The sequence below is a fragment of the Hyla sarda genome, chromosome 7, assembly GCF_029499605.1.
Source record: "Hyla sarda isolate aHylSar1 chromosome 7, aHylSar1.hap1, whole genome shotgun sequence".
NCBI classification, from domain to species: domain Eukaryota; kingdom Metazoa; phylum Chordata; class Amphibia; order Anura; family Hylidae; genus Hyla; species Hyla sarda.
The window spans coordinates 102,469,235-102,481,343 of record NC_079195.1 but is presented as its reverse complement, the minus strand read 5'-3'; the positions used below and the strand labels follow the sequence as shown (position 1 = coordinate 102,481,343).

The following is a 12,109-nucleotide window of genomic DNA, read 5'->3' as shown; positions in this document are numbered from 1 at the left end:
TTCTGCCACCTCCAGGCTGTGCCATTCAGCCACCATATGATCTACTCATGCTTCCGCCACCTCCAGGCTGTGTCATTCAGCTACTATATGGTCTCCTCTTGTTGCTGCCAACTCCAGGCTGTGCCATTCAGTCGCTATATGATCTACTCATGGTTCCACTATCTCCAGACTGTGTCATTCAGCTACTATATGGTCTCCTCTTGCTGCCGCAAACTCCAGGCTGTGTCATTCAGCCAATATATGGTCTCCTCATGCTTCTGCCACCCCCAGGCTGTGGCATTCAGCCACTATATGGTCTCCTCTTGCTGCTTCAAACTCCAGGCTGTGTCATTCAGCCACTATATGGCCTCCTCTTGCTGCTGCCATCTCCAGGCTGTGTCACTCTACCGCCATGTGGTCTCCTCATGCTGCTGGCACAATAAAATATTTTAGGTTCATCTATTTGAAATCTTCAATTTAAATGTTAAAAAATATATTTTATCTTCTCAATTGTGAGGCCCTATGGTCTCGTCAGACTTTTGCCACCTCCACACTATGTAATTCAGCCACTATATGGTGTCCTCATACTGATGCCACCTACAGGCTCTGTCATTGTGCTGCTCTGCAACAGTAATTCTAATAGCAACACCTCTAATCTGCATGTCATACTGAATAACAGTATTATTTTTCACTAACCCAGCACATACCCTATGCGTGTTAAAACAAGGCAAAGTGCTCTACTCCCCTATTGTGGCTCTCTGTAGGCCAGAAATAACAATTTTTAACGGCAATTCACTGCGAATAAATTCAGAGCGAAACAAATTTTTTGGGAAAATTCAGCGAATTGGCCGTATCGAATTTTTCTAAAATTTGCTCATCACTAATCCTGTGTTTTGGAAGGGGCGTGTCTTTACTCTGCATAACTCATCTATCACCGAGTCTCTGTAACATTTCCCTCCTGTTTTTATGCTGGAGTTTGATAGGACAGGAGTGAGCCCAGAGGAGTGCTTGTCCCACACTCACTTACTGGACTTTGTCCCTGTCTGTGCTTCAGATGGAACCAAGAATATGCTGCAGCCAGACAGGACAGTGTTCTGGATGGTATGTGGACCCCTAGTGGTGTTTTTTATAAGCCTTGCTTTCTATAAAAAGGAGATAAAATGTTCTTATGAAGCATTAGAACAGTTAATGTCTGCCCAGATGTACAACATACAAAAATATTTGGAATCTGACAGTTCCCATTTAAAGTGATGGTGAAAGTCTATGCCAAAAGTCAAAGCTGCTTTCTGTGGATCACTTGACAGGATACCTTGTGATCAGCTTTTTGTTAGAGGGACCAGAAACTGGATTGTTCAAACTTTCTTTAGGGTGAAAAACTGTTCTCTTATTTGCCTTCACCTGCTTAATTTTGTTACAATTAAATACCTCATTGCCATGAAAACAACAAAAATTGACTCATTTTAGCTGTAGCACCAGGGATCAGTCATTGGGCAACTCATTTTAACATTGAATATGGAGAAGAGTCATTAAAACCTGTGCAGAAGAAAAATGGTGCAGTTTTTTTTTATGTATGCATTTATTTATGTTGTTTGAAACATATTTTAATTGGTTTTTCAATATAATAAACAGCCATTGAGCAATATAGCCGGGACAAACCACCCCCGCTGCTATAGGCAACTGCTCCACTTTTTTCCCTGCACAGGTTTTAATAAATATCCCCCGGCGTCTTGTGAAATACTCTATGGCGGACATTTATCAATGTCTTTAGAGTTATATATATATATATATATATATATATATATATATATAGATTAGTTAGGAGTAGCCGTATTAGTCCAGTGATGCAAAAAGCAAAATCATCGGTAGTTGCAGTATCTTGTAATACCTTTTTTATTGGACTAACAAGATTTTGTAAAGACAAGCTTTCGGGATTCCTCCCTTTATCAAGTCATAAGCATTTCTGAGCTCACAAGGAGAAAACACAGGTTCTATCTTACAAAATATGCAGGGGTTAAAACAACATTAGTGGAGAATGGACATTAAGTTGGGCCATAAATTGTATAGCAATAGGACGATAGATACAGATGAGGATGAGGAAGGGGGGGGGGGGCTGGAGAGCAGAGGTGAGAATAGTGGTTACGCTGGACAGACAATTTTACTATAGAGCCATAGACTGAAGATAAGACTAGACAGGGGAGGGGGAGCAGGGGTGTGATGGTGTTAGAGCAGGGAGAGGGTAGAGAGTTTAGCAAAGGTTATAGGAAATTTTGATAATGGGATAAGAAGCTTAAATCCACATTAAGTTCTCTGTTCTTGGAGTCATAAAGAACTATCATTTTGGCTTCAAATGTCTTTCTTTCCTGGGTGTTCTTGAAGTTTCCTTTCAGGATCTTGATTTTGAGGTCCTGTAGGGAGTGACCTGTTTGAGTGAAGTGGTGTCCAACTGGGGTGCAATAGTCCTTTTCTCTATGGTTGTTGATGGACGATCTGTGGAGGTTCATCCTTTTATTGAGTGGCTGACTGGTCTCACCAATGTAACATCCCAGGTCACACTTGGTGCATTGTATCATGTAGACTACATTCTCTGTGGTGCAGGAGTATTGTCCCTTGATGTTGTATGTCTTGTTGTTGTGGGAGGCCTCAGAATTTGTGCAGATGTGTTTGGTCCCATTGTCTGTATCTGATGTGTCTGTGGGTAGTTTCCTATTGACCAGCTTTTGTTTTAAGTTGGGTGGTCAATAGGAAACTACCCACAGACACATCAGATACAGACAATGGGACCAAACCCTGCGCCAAACCGCGCTGTAAACTCTGTCAACACATCTGCACAAATTCTGAGGCCTCCCACAACAACAAGACATACAACATCAAGGGACAATACTCCTGCACCACAGAGAATGTAGTCTACATGATACAATGCACCAAGTGTGACCTGGGATGTTACATTGGTGAGACCAGTCAGCCACTCAATAAAAGGATGAACCTCCACAGATCGTCCATCAACAACCATAGAGAAAAGGACTATTGCACCCCCAGTTGGACACCACTTCACTCAAACAGGTCACTCCCTACAGGACCTCAAAATCAAGATCCTGAAAGGAAACTTCAAGAACACCCAGGAAAGAAAGACATTTGAAGCCAAAATGATAGTTTTTTATGACTCCAAGAACAGAGGACTTAATGTGGATTTAAGCTTCTTATCCCATTATCAAAATTTCCTATAACCTTTGCTAAACTCTCTACCCTCTCCCTGCTCTAACACCATCACACCCCTGCTCCCCTTCCCCTGTCTAGTCTTATCTTCAGTCTATGGCTCTATAGTAAAATTGTCTGTCCAGCGTAACCACTATTCTCACCTCTGCTCTCCAGCCCCCCCCCCCCCTTCCTCATCCTCATCTGTATCTATCGTCCTATTGCTATACAATTTATGGCCCAACTTAATGTCCATTCTCCACTAATGTTGTTTTAACCCCTGCATATTTTGTGAGATAGAACCTGTGTTTTCTCCTTGTGAGCTCAGAAATGCTTATGACTTGATAAAGGGAGGAATCCCGAAAGCTTGTCTCTACAAAATCTTGTTAGTCCAATAAAAAAGGTATTACAAGATACTGCAACTACCGATGATTTTGCTATATATATATATATATATATATATATATATATATATATATATGCAAATCAAAAAATATTTCAGTATCTTGTAATACCTTTTTTATTGGACTAACAGAAGTTTGTAGAAGCTTTCGGGATTCCTCCCTTTATCAAGTCCAAAGCAAATCTAAGCTTACAAGTAGAAGACACAGTTTACATCTCACAAATATGCAGGGGTTAAGACAATAGATGTGGAGAATTCACACTAAGATGGGCCATAAATAGTCCTGCTGTAGGAACATAGACTAAATAGATAAGGAAAAGGGGGAGGGAGGAGGGAGCAGGGGAGAGACTGGTGATTAAGCAGGACAAAGTGAGATGCAAAAGAGAATCCAGTACAGTACAGGGTATAAGAGAATACAGTACAGCACAGGTTATAAGAGAATCCAGTACAGCACAGGATATAAGAGAATACAGTACAGCACAGGTTATAAGAGAATACAGTACAGTACAGGTTATAAGAGAATACAGTACAGCACAGGTTATAAGAGAATCCAGTACAGCACAGGATATAAGAGAATACAGTACAGCACAGGATATAAGAGAATCCAGTACAGTACAGGTTATAAGAGAATACAGTACAGCACAGGATATAAGAGAATACAGTACAGCACAGGTTATAAGAGAATCCAGTACAGCACAGGATATAAGAGAATCCAGTACAGCACAGGATATAAGAGAATACAGTACAGCACAGGTTATAAGAGAATACAGTACAGCACAGGTTATAAGAGAATCCAGTACAGCACAGGATATAAGAGAATACAGTACAGCACAGGATATAAGAGAATCCAGTACAGCACAGGTTATAAGAGAATACAGTACAGCACAGGTTATAAGAGAATCCAGTACAGCACAGGATATAAGAGAATCCAGTACAGCACGGGTTATAAGAGAATCCAGTACAGCACGGGTTATAAGAGAATACAGTACAGTACAGGTTATAAGAAATTTTGATAATGAGATAAGAAGCTCAAATCCACATTGAGTCCCCTGTTTTTCGAGTCAAAAAACAGTATCATTTTGGCTTCAAATGTCTTTCTCTCTTGTGTGTTTTTGAAATTCCCTCTCAGTATCCTGATTGTAAGGTCATGTATGGAGTAGTCTAACAGTGACTCGAAAAACAGGGGACTCAATGTGGATTTGAGCTTCTTATCTCATTATCAAAATTTCTTATAACCTGTACTGGATTTTCTTTCGCATCTCACTTTGTTCTACTCAAAGCGGTATTCCAGGAAAAAACTTTTTTCTATATATCAACTGGTTCCAGAAAGTTAAACAGATTTGTAAATTACTTCTATTAAAAAATCTTAATCCTTTCAGTACTTATGAGCTTCTGAAGCTAAGGTTGTTCTTTTCTGTCTAAGTAATCTCTGATGACACGTGTCTCGGGAAACGCCCAGTTTAGAAGCAAATTCCCATAGCAAACCTCTTCTAAACTGGGCGGTTCCCGAGACACATGTCATCAGAGAGCACTTAGACAGAAAAGAACAACCTAAACTTCAGAAGCTCATAAGTACTGAAAGGATTAAGATTTTTTAATAGAAGAAATTAAAAATCTGTTTAACTTTCTGGAGCCAGTTGATATATAATAAAAAGTTTTTTCCTGGATAACGCCTTTAATCACCAGTCTCTCCCCTGCTCCCCCCTCCCTCCCCCTTTTCCTTATCTATTTAGTCTGTGTTCCTATCAGGCCCAAAGCCTGATTATGGAAACATACATGTGTTTTTATAATTGTATCTGTGTATAAACTAAGACCTGGGGGTGAGGGTCATTCAGACTATGTGTGTTTGTGTATTGCAGTCAATTGGGGTCGGTCTGCTGTGTCCTCTTTGTAGTCAAAGGCCCTTTGAAGCAGCAGGATGTAAGGGGTCTCTGGTCCCATATATGAGATAAGACCTGGTGGGATCATAGGGGAGGGGGGGGAAGGATGAAGGTTTTCCCCTCCAGATAGGCCATTGTAAGAACGGAGATACTGGTCAGGGGATAAGCTGACAAGACCATCCTGAGAACAGCTGGAACCTCACTCTCATGGACTGCTATACCATCATAATGTAAGGGTACTTCATCTTTTGTTTTCTGAACTCACCTTGCTAAACTCTTTCATATTTTTGTAACAGTATGTAATTTGTTTATTTTTATATATAACACTGTGATACCTTTTATCAGATTAAATGTTTAATTAATCAGCTCTGGTCTTTGATCTCTAAATATAGGAGCTCATCTTTCTGAAGGAAGCTCTAGTGAAACACATTTATTAAAGGGTTAATTTGGTGACTTGCTGGGACTAGTAGTGGATACCCAGAGGTCTGGCGGCGGTCTGGCGGCTTTAACCCTTGCACCATCACACTCTCTCTAGCATCTTAGCTGGACCGATAGGGTGTGATCGTGACAGTTCCTATAACAGGACAACTTATGGCCCATCTTAGTGTGAATTCTCCACATCTATTGTCTTAACCCCTGCATATTTGTGAGATGTAACCTGTGTCTTCTACTTGTGAGCTTAGATTTGCTTTGGATTTGATAAAGGGAGGAATCCCGAAAGCTTCTCTACAAAATTCTGTTAGTCCAATAAAAAAGGTATTACAAGATACTGCTTCATTTTTTTGATTTGCATCTGCATCACTGGACTAATACGGCTACTCAAATTTACTATATATATATATATTTGGCACATGAAATGTCACACTTGCGCCAGTCTTTTTTTTGCAACTTTTGACAGTAAGCAAAAAGCTACAAATGATCTTATGCAAGTCAATTTCAGTTTTCACATTCCAGTGGTAACAGATTTATCAGGTGCAAATGTCGCACAAAAAGTCGCAGCCCCCTCCAAAACACAGAAAATCCACACCAGCCAAGACCTGGCTTATAGAACTGCCTTTGAAGAGTACTTTCAAAAAGTCACAATGACGCCTTTTTGTACAGAAAAGTCACAAAAAGAGGATAAATCGCACAAAATGACGTTCTGAAGTGATTCATTGCTTGTTGCTTACGTGCGCCAATTTTATTAACCCCCCCTACCCTTGATAGTATGATAAATGTGTCAAACGTAAGCAAAACCAATGCAAAAATAAATGACTTTGAAACAAACTTTCCAAAGACAATGATAAATCTCCCCATATGTCTTCCAGGAGAATCTTGTCTAGCAATGTTACTGTAGAATTATCCGCTGTGTAGTTTAGGAAATGTATAGAAGTATTTTCTTCTGTGGATGTGACTAAATTGTTGCAACTGTTCATGATTCATCATGTTTTTACATGTCACTTTTTATAACATAAGTTCACTATAATAATACAGAATACTGCATATATATATATATATATATATATATATATATATACATATATACATATATATATATATATATATATATATATATATATATATATATATATATTTTTTTTTTTTTTTTTTTTTTATTATTGATAATTAGTTGCTGTGTCTCTGGCAAAAGGCAAAACCTTACCAGCAATCTTTGGTAGGATGCTTACACCTTAACTATTTATTGCACTTCCACGGCGCCCCTCACACACTCCATTACCCTTCACTGTTTTTCCACTAGTCCCCTCTCATATCTTTCCCCTTCACTGCTTTTCTGTTGTATGGTTTCAGTCTTACTTGCTCTTACTTTAACTTTAGCCTCAGTTCTTTTCTCTTCATTGCTTTTCCAATTCTTCAATCTTACACTCCATGTTCTATAATTGTTTTCCATTGCTCCTATGTTACACTCAATGCTCTTTCTCTTTTTTTTTTTACTTGATTTTTTTTAATGCTTTTCCACTACGGTAACATTCAGAAAGCTGCAATTGCATTATTGATAGACCTTTCTAGCCAACATTTGGCCCTACATGATTAGTCTTAAACAGGGTCATAGCTAGAGTGGTATCAGAGGCTGGCCCTGAGGGGGCCCATAGTCACTATACCACGTAACAAGGCTCTGTTACAGATTCTGTACTATCAAAGTACCACAGGTCACAGCATTCAAGTAGCAGACTCTCTATTCTTTGCAAAAAGCTGTTGTATTTTTATTGGTAACCAATAAAAAGACAACAGCTTTTGGCAAAGAATAGGGAGTCTGCTACTTGAATTCTGTGACCTGTGGTACTTCAATTGTCTGTGATCTGGACTGACTGTCTGGACGCTGGTGCTGTCCTCTACTTCTCTACTTGAGATTCTGTACTAGCTCTTCAAGTTAGGCCTCTGGTCTTGAATGTGTCTTTTAGTCTGATGTTTAAGTTAAAACACAATACAAATGGAAACTAAAGGTGTCCCTACACCCTTAACAGCTGCAAGCCAAACATTCCTTCAGCCACCAGCTGTGTCTCCTGATACCTCCATACGCTTGGACGCTCGGCTTGCCAAAACTTTAAAGGGTTTATCCATTAAAAGCTGATTTTAGCACTTATCTGCCAGACAGTAATAGACATGCTTAGGAAGGATCCGTGCTTGTCTTGAAGCCAAACAGCTGTGTTCTAAGTCAACCATAATGCTATGGCTATCTTTTTGTAAACTGGCTATTTCCTGTTGGAGTTCCCTCCCTCCAACAACAAGTTCCATGATTCATTGTTTGAAAGTGTGAGGTCACTTTTCTTCCTCCCACACATTAGCCACCCCACCCATTGAAACACACCTGAGCTGCCTTCAATGCAATAGACCAGTGTTTTCTAACCAGGGTGCCTACAGCTGTTGCAAAACTGCAATTCCTTGGAGGCTGGTCTCCCTCCCACCCAGCAGTTGCTCCACCCCCTGAACACCTGACTAGTAATGTAATGTCTCAGGCCATACTGCAACCTAGGAAAACCTGAGATGAGTTATTTTGCATGCTGTTAAAAAGAAACATTGGGGCAAAAAACTGAAGAATTGAAAGACCACCATCAAACACAGGTACAGACACTATATTAACTACACTAACTTTACAGCCCCTAAAGCATAGTCAAATAAAAATCCTGGAATACCCTTTTAGGGTCTATTCACACGTACAGTATTGTGCGCAGATTTGATGTGCAGGATTTGAAGCTGTGTACAATCATTGAGTTTACATTGAAATCTGCAGCAGAAAATCCTGCTCATCAAATCTGCGCTGAATACTATACGTGTAAATAGACCCTTAAGTGTTATTTTCTCACTGAAAACATCAGAATTACATTATCAGTATGTGGACCACAGGACAATAGATTAAGGACAATTAATGGAGAGAACCAGGAGAGCACCCTACAGCTAAAGAACGAAAATGTATGATTGAAGGATGAAGGCGATAAGTTCTCTGAAACTTAGTGGATATATGGTTCTCAAATCCCCTGCTACAAAAGTTTTGGTTACATACAGACTAAAACATTAGACAAGCATTACATACAATTGATCCTATATAGCACACAATAGAAGATACATCATCCGTTTGAAGACTTTCTACATTTGCACTGTCTAAAAAGTAGATAGCGGTAGAAAATTCTCCTGAAAGTGCCTATTCTTGTTCTCCCCCTATTTTGTTAGGAGAAAGAAAGAAGATGCATACAGTAAGGACTTGCTGTCTACTAGTGTTGCTCGCGAATATTCGCAATGCAAATTTTATTCGTGAATATCGCATATTCGCGAATTCACGAATATTCGAGATTATAGCACTATATATTCGTAATTACGAATATACTTTTTTTTTTCACAGTACACATCACAGTGATCACCCCTCTCTGCTTCCAGCTTGTGTGGTGTAAAGAAGGCTCTAATACTACTGTGTAAGATTGGCCTGCGAATTTTCACATATGCGAAAATTTGCATATGCTAATTTTCACATATGCGAATTTTTGCTTATGCTAATTTTTATATGCAAATTTTCGTATATGTTAATTTTCGCATACGCGATTTTTCGCATATGCGAAAATAAAACGAGAATATTACGAATATGCGAATTTAGCGAATATATGACAAATATTCGTTCATATATTTGCGAATATTCGAGAATTCGAATATGGCCTATACCGCTCAACACTACTGTCTACATACAATGGTTAGGTAAAAGTCAGTATGAGATCTGAGCTTGGGGAATTCATTCTTCCATATAACAAGCTTATAGGAGATTTAGTGCTTCTCCGTTTATACGAGACCAACCTTGTTTTGTCTAATATAAAGAATGCTCTAGCAAAGAATTTTTAGACATTGCATTTTATTTCTCTTATGACTCTGCTTCCAGCTTTATCTGTCTATCACTAGAACTTGTCAACCTTCAAAACCTCTTCAAATTAAATCTCCTGAAAATACAGTTGACAGCATTGTTTTACTATGCTAGAAAACAGTGCACTAGTCAATAACGGGGAGATATTTACAAAGCCGCTGCAGGAAAAAAACAAAGATCTGTGTTTCCTTGTATTTTTCACAATGCGCAGGACATGTGGCTGTTACAATAGGACAAAAGTGTCCAATTCATTGAACTGCACCTGGGATCAAATTGTGGTGACAATAGAAAAGAAGTACCTTGCCCTGTTGGATGCGATATGTGGGAAATATTCTCCCCCAGAAGTACCGTATTTTTCGCCGTATAAGACAGACTTTTCCTTCCCCAAAACTGGGGGGAAAAAGTCGGTGCGTCTTATACGGCGCATACACCCCTATCGCGGCGGTCCCTGCGGCCATCAACGTCAGGGACCCGCGGCTAATACAGGACATCGCGGTGATGCCCTGTATTAACCCTTCAGACGCGGCGATCAAAGCTGACCGCCGCGTCTGAAGGGAAAGTGACACTAACCAGGCTGTTCAGTCGGGCTCTTCGGGATCACCGCGATTTCACCGCGGCGGTCCCGAACAGCCCGACTGAATAGCCGGGTTAGTGCTTACAAGACACCGGGAGGGACCTTACCTGCCTCCTCGGTGTCTTCTCCATTCAGGGATCCCCTGTATGGCCGGCGCTCTCCTTCCTCATCATCACTTCGTCGCGTACGTGCGTCGGCGTGCGTAACGACGTGATGACGGCGACGGAGAGCGAGGATACCCGGCAAGCAGCAGAGACGTTCCGGAGCGGCGGGGACACGGCGACAGCGATGGAGCGACATCCAGGGCAGCGGTGACGGGTCCGGAGCGGCGGGGACACTTGAGTATTACCTCCTATGCAGTGGTCTTCAATCTGCGGACCTCCAGATGTTGCAAAACTACAACTCCCAGCATGCCCGGACAGCCGTTGGCTGTCCGGGCATGCTGGGAGTTGTAGTTTTGCAACATCTGGAGGTCCGCAGGTTGAAGACCACTATTGGGTTCAAAATCTTTATTTTTTTTAGATTTTGCACCTATAAATTGGGTGCGTCTTATACGCCGGTGCGTCCTATAGGGCGAAAAATACGGTAATTCATCTTGGATATCAAACAAATGATTAATAAAATTGCTCCACAACGCGTCACATTTACTCCGTCCCTGTTCCTGCTTTTGCTTGGCGTTGAAAATATGCCTAAAGAAATACAGGTTCCCGTTTGTAATATATGTATATCAGCAAGATTACTTCTTGTCTCTAGATGGAAATCAACCCAAATACCTAACATACACGAACTGACAAATGTGCCCTCATTTACTAAGAATGGAGTATTTATCTTGGAGTGATTGTGTGAAAGGGAATGGCCATGATTGATCAGTATTTTTCTTTATTTTTTTTTTTTTTTTATGGTTGAGGCTGCCTTGATAAACATTTTTGGTTGTAATATACCCTGAAACCTGTTGAATTGTAATTGAAAAACCATTAAAAAAAAATATTAGATTACAATAAATATAATCCTGATCGGGATGTATTATGTATAAATTTTAATTATAAACTAAAAGGTTAATAAGTAATAAAAATAGTCAATTAACAGATACAATGAAATACATTTCCAAAAAAATGGGTTTAAATAATATACAAAGGTCTATAAAAAGGTTTTCAACATAAACACTCCATTTTAACAAATTTACCGACTGTTCAAAGGTGTAGGGTTTTGGTTTCAACAAACCCACAGGTTTTTATGTGTATTTTCTCACACAGAGGGATTTTTTTGTTTTGTCGGGAATGTGCCCCTTTTTTCAAAAAACACGCCCCTTTTTTCGGGTTTTAAAACCACTCGGAGAGATGCTGGGTCATGACGGTAAAATGTGTCGCATAAAGTGACGTCCGAGCTGTGTGACACAATTTAAGTCGCACAACCCGACAAAAAGTGATGGGATTACCTTAGTAAATGAGGGCTATAGAGTTTAGAATGGTTATCAATGTGAGCTTAGAATAGCCGGTCAAAGGAATAAGAGGGACAGATATCATTATGTTCCACACTCCAACACATTCTAGGTCTAGCTTTTCAGCGTTTTGGAGATCCAGGAGGCACCTCAAACTTGAAGAACAGAATGAAATTAATCAGAATGGACATTATAACTTTTGACAAAAATGGCTTTATGAAGGTGAGACTCACAATTTATACTATAATATAACATTAAGTGAATAAAGACACGACACCACCAAGGCAACCTATAATAAATC

The 12,109-nt window shown here is 39.9% G+C and overlaps 1 long non-coding RNA gene across 1 annotated transcript in view; it reads right to left on the bottom strand.

Moving 5' to 3' along the window:
• Positions 1 to 298: 298 nt before the first annotated feature.
• Positions 299 to 12,109, bottom strand: part of LOC130282113 (uncharacterized) — a 34,918-nt gene continuing 23,107 nt past the window's right edge. The window contains exon 3 of the long non-coding RNA XR_008846248.1: positions 299 to 407. This is a non-coding gene — a long non-coding RNA (uncharacterized LOC130282113). The remainder of the gene's footprint in view (positions 408 to 12,109) is intronic.